Consider the following 5,706-nt stretch of genomic DNA (forward strand, 5'->3'; position numbering starts at 1 on the left):
CACCATCGGTTCTCACGATTTTGCAGACGTGCGAAGGGAGGTGTTATAACACTCCCTTGCCTCTCTTTGTTCTCCCTTCATACTCGCTACTCCACTAGGAGTTGGGAACTTGATGACGAGGTGATATATTGAAGTGATCGCTTTCAATTCTCTTAGGGATGGTCTCCCCAATACCGGGTTGAAAGCTGAAGCACAATCTACTACGACGAAGTTTGCCATGACTGTGGTCTGTCGGGGTTGTTCTCCCATGGTGAGTGCCAATTTGATCACCCCTAAAGGTTGTATCGAGTCCCCCATGAACCCGTATAAGGAGGATTGATAGGGTTTCAAGTGTCTGACACCTAAACCCATCTTCTCCAAGGCGGGGCGATATAAGATATCTACGGAACTTCCAATGTCTACGAGGACCCGATGCACCCGCAGGTTGACCAACTGAACTATCAACACCAAAGGATCGTTATGGGGAAAGTGCACTCCTCGTGCATCCTCCTCTGTGAAAGTGATTGAGTCATTTTCTCCCTTAAAGATTTTCGGGGGTCGCTGCTCCAAACTCATGACACACGGTGGTGGACTCCATCTGGCTTCTCTAGCATATCTGTCTCGACCCTTCCTAGACTCTCCCCCAAACCCCAGACCTCCGAAGATCGTTCTCACCTCTCCTTGTATCTCTGGGGCTCCCCCTTGTGTCTGAGGTACACCGACACGTCCTCTAATTTCTGCTTCTCTCTTCTGACATATCGGCCCAGGTATCCCCTCCGGATGAGCTCTTCAATTTCTTCCTTCAAATGGGTACATTATGCTGTGTTATGGCCGATATCCTTTTGGTATTGACAGTATTTTCTAGGGTCCCTCCTGGACCGGTCTTTTCTCATTGGTGGGGGCCTTTTGAAGGGAACTGGTCCTCATTTGTGAGGTAGATATGCTCTCTGGTGTCCGTCAGGCTCATATAGAAGGTGTAAGCCATTTGCCTATGGTCGCTTCTACGCTTGGTCCTTCTATGTTGATCATCTCTCGACCCTTCATACGCCCTCTTCTTCTTCGCTCCATTCGATCCTTCATTAGCTGGGGGCTTTACATGGGACTCACTTTTTCCTGCCTTTAAGTTCGCGTGGCCATCCTCCACACGAATGTACTTTTGTGCCCTCTCGTAGAAGTCATCTAGGTCATTGACTCCCCTTTTGAGCATATTATCCCACAATTTGCTTCCCGGACGCACTCCGGCTGTGATGGCCATTTTTTAATCCCTGCGGGTCAAGCTCCCTACTTTGGCTGCCTCCATGTTAAACTTGTGGATGTAGCCCTTTAGACTCTCATTTTCTCCTGGCTTCACATTGGCGAGGCTGGTGCCCGACATTGTGTAATCACGCACGACGTGATGCTGTTGGAGAAATTCATCAGAAAACTACTGCCAAGACCTGATGGGCCCTGGTCGAAGTCTCTTGAACCATTTATACGCAGGTCCTTTCAATGTGACAGCAAAGTAATGGCACCTGGCTTTGCTACTAATCCCTTAACCTCATCAGGTCGTTAAACGTGTCCAGATGGTACTTAGGATCTGTGTTTCCTTTATAGGGGGTCATACGAGGCTCCTTGAAGTTGGCTGGGAGCTGGATGGCTTGGATCTCTTTAACGAAGGGCGATTCATGTCGAACTCGTCCTCAACGGCTTGTCCCCAATATGCGGTGACGATCTTTCTCCGTAGGCTTCTCATCTTTGTGTCGAGGCCTTTTCTTCTCTTCTTCAAGGAGTCTCTCAACGTTGATGGGCTTGCATCTCCCTTTCCTTTGCCTTCCCGGGGTGCCATAGGAGGTGTAGTCCTTTTATCCGCCCTTTTCTTGTTGGGTTCCTCTCGTAGATCTGAGGATGTCTTCCTTGAGGTGACCTCGACGTTGTTATGAGGGCCAGCGTTGTTCCTCTGCTCTGGCCTCGGAGACTGCTTCGATGGTCTAGGACGTTCATGCTACCTCGGTGGTCCAGGACATTCGTGCTGCTTCACCCCGGGGGTGTTACTAGTGGAGAGTCGAGTCCTCCCATTGTCTACTGGGACGGTGGTCTCTGCCCCCTCTTAGCCTCTCTTTTCGCTTAGGGAGAGATATGTTTGACTTCCCTTACAACAGGCCATTCATTACCTCTTACATGTTCTCTAAGGTGGTTTCAAGCCTTTGGTTCTTGCGGTGCAGTTCACGTATCTCCTCTTCATAGAATCGAGACCTTGAACTCGAACTCACAGAATGGACCTGGGATGCTTGTCAGGTCTGTGCATCGATGGGCCCGGATCCTGCCGGCCGGAGTTTGGCACCTGTGGCGGCCTTGGGGGCGGGAACTTGTCGGCATCTTTTGCAGGGGCAGCTGTTGACCTTGGATGATTCTCATCGGGAGGGATGGCTGGGGATGAAGCCTCCCTCTCTACTTCATGAACTTCAGGTTCCTTTGGGGCCTCCACATCTCTGGGCTGAGGAGGGTTCTTCATGGAGGCCTTCAACTGATCTCCATCAAGGCAGACCTCCACCTCTCGTGGCTCTCTCATTCGTTTAGAACGTCTTAGCATTTCTTCCTGTCTGAACTAATGGAAGAACAATGTCTTGACACTTATCCTTCCCACAGACGACGCCAAACTGTTGACGGTAAGAACTCGTCAACGATTAAGGTTAGAAAACTTAGATTTTTATATTAAGGATAGCTAAGAGTTAGATGGAAAGAACTTGAATCAACAGAAAAATCAGAACTACAATGGAACAAAGATCATATATTTCTTAAACGTCTCCTCATACAATCAATTTTTCAACCCCTTAGCCTGAGGGGTCGGACCCTATTTATAGGTGGGCTCAATTGGCCCCCAGATACAAGTAGGTCCCAGGGAGTCAGGTCGTACGCAGGTGCATGGTCAGGGTAGTGGCTTGGGACATAGTGGTGTCTACCCTGACATTATCAGAGTAGTGGTGCAGGACATCATACTATTGGCACTGTCACATGGCCAGGGGAACCCAGGTAGTGTCTCCACTCTCTCTACAAATTCGTACTGCCACTACTAGTCAGACGTGGATGGCAGGACCACGCCCCTATCCTCGTCATGGTCGTACATCCCCTATCAGTATGCGTACCTGGTACCCTATGATCACATGGAACTTCTACTTAGTATTTCCAAGTGTTCCTCGTACGCATATTGAGGAGGCTCCACACTTTACATGTCAAGAGAAGACAAGGCTTGGGGGTGCCTCGCTGGTGGCACCTACTCCTAGAATGGACTAAGGCCGCTTCGGCGAGGCACGGGGTGTTTGAGGCTAGACAAGGTGCATGTGGGAGGCCTAGTGAAGGCCTCGCATAATGAGATGCTAAGGATCCTTTGAGGGTATGACATAGCGAGTCGACCCTTGGAGACCCTTATTTGGATGCAATGGTCTACGTATGTGGGACACGAAGGACATGGCGAGGCTACTTTGGTGGAGTGACGGGGCGAGGCAAGGTTGCTCCCTCGCATAGCGAGGCTGCATGGTGATCATTCGGGGGTGAGGCAAGGTTGCTCCCTCGCATAGCGAGGCTGCATGGTGATCATTCGAGGGTATGGCAAGGTTGTACCCTCACATAATGAGGCTGCAGGCGTGATCATACAGGGGCGAGGCACGGGCGCATGTACGGGAAGCCATCCAAGGACCCTCGCATAGCGAGGGTGATTTTCCTAGCCTAATGCCTCCAATGCCAAGTAAAGCCCAGGCCTCTTCGTCCCACTAGCATGTGTCTCATAATCTTTGGGGCGCCTCATAATGTAGAGGTTCACTTGAATGGAATTCACAAGGGAAGGATTCCTGTATTCACACGTACATGACCCTTGAATTTCTTTGTAGGAAGCGTCTTCAAAAACGGGTCTACTAGGTTGTGTTATGATGCGATTTTCAGAATGGACACATCTCCTCTATGTACGATTTCTATGACCAAATGGTATTTGCGCTCTATATTCTTTCCTTCTTGTGGCTTCTTGGTTCTTTACAATTGGCCACTGCTCCACTGTTGTCACAGTAAAGAACAAGTGGTTTCTCCACTTCTGGAACCACTTCCAGATCTGTGTAGAAATTTTTAAGCCAAACTGCTTCTTTAGCTGTTTAACAAGCTACTATGTATTCAGCTTCGATGGTTGAATCAGCTATACTGGATTACTTAATGCTTCTCCAGACAACTGCTCCACCACCAAGAGTGAATACTGACCTAGAAGTAGACTTTCTACTATCCTTGTCAGATTGATAATCTGAGTCAGTGTATCCAGTAGGTTCAAGGTCACTTCCCAAATATACTAGCATATAGTTTCTTGTTCTCCTGAGATACTTGAGAATATGTTTCACCGCAATCCAGTGTTCCAAACCTGGATTTCATTGATAACGACTGACAATCCCTACTGCATAACATATGTCAGGTCTAGTACATAACATTTCATACATTAGGCTCCCTACGGCTAATGCATAGGCATACTTTCTCATGTCCTCTTGCTCTTGTGGTGTCTTTGGACACTGATCTTTGCAAAGAGTAATTCCATGTCTGGTTGATAATTGATTCTTTTTGGAATTTTCCATAGAGAATCTCTCAAGCACTTTATCAATATAATTTTCTTGTGAAAGTGCCAGGAGCTTGTTCTTTCTATCTCTTACAATTTTAATGCCTAGAACATAGCTCGCTTCTCCCAAATATTTCATTTGGAATTTGTCAGCCAACCATTTCTTTACATTTGATAATGTCTCTACATCATTCCCAATGAGTAGGATATCATCAACATAAAGAACTAAGAAAACCACAACTTTCCCTTTGATGTATTTATAAACACATGCTTCGTCAACATTTTGTTCGAAACCATATGTTTTAATAGTCCTCTTGAGAACCTACTCCTTCTAACTAGCTTTCTGAATTTAATGCGGTGTAATGCCACATGTCCTCTTCAAATACCACGTCATTATGTCCAAATTTGGGTTAAACAACTGAAAATAGAAAATTGTCGGTTGAGCAGAGTATTGGTAGATGGAGGAAACAGTACTAAGCTTCTCTTTTATGATGCATTTCAAGCCATGGGGATACTGAAAAAAAGGCTAAGGGTGTCCACTTTCCCTATCCTCTCATTTAATAGCACAAAAGTGGTACCAAAAGGAGCAATTGAATTGAACGTAACGGCAGCTGAGCGCACCCTAGTGGTAGACTTTGTAGTCTTAGATGCATATATAGGAACAATGCCATCATGGGAAGGTCGTGGGTGCACATAATGCAAGGGGTAGCTTCGACCCTTCATCAGGTGGTAAGATGTCAATCACCATGTAGAACTTATACTATCGACATAAAGGGATGCCAAAAACAAGCCAAAAAATGTTGTATCTTGTTGACGGAAGTGAGCCAAGTGGAAAAATGGAAAGAAATGGTGGAAGAGGAAGCATAGCAATTTAAGGGCAAGTTACTAACCTATTTAAATTCTCTAGAAGATGAAGAAGAATGCGCAGAACCACAGTTGACTGTTGATAAGTTAGAAGAAGTACAATTAGATCCTGGATGGACTAAAAAAACTGTGCTGGTAAGTGCTCAAATCTGTGGTGAGCAAAAATATTTGTTGATAGAATTTCTCGCAAAAAACATGTCCACATTTTCAAGGACAACAATGGATATGCCGAGGATAGATCCCGCAATTATGATGCATCAGTTGAACATTGATAAGTGATTTCCAGCTGTAATTCAGAG

Source organism: Humulus lupulus, chromosome 3 (genome assembly GCF_963169125.1).
Source record: "Humulus lupulus chromosome 3, drHumLupu1.1, whole genome shotgun sequence".
NCBI classification, from domain to species: domain Eukaryota; kingdom Viridiplantae; phylum Streptophyta; class Magnoliopsida; order Rosales; family Cannabaceae; genus Humulus; species Humulus lupulus.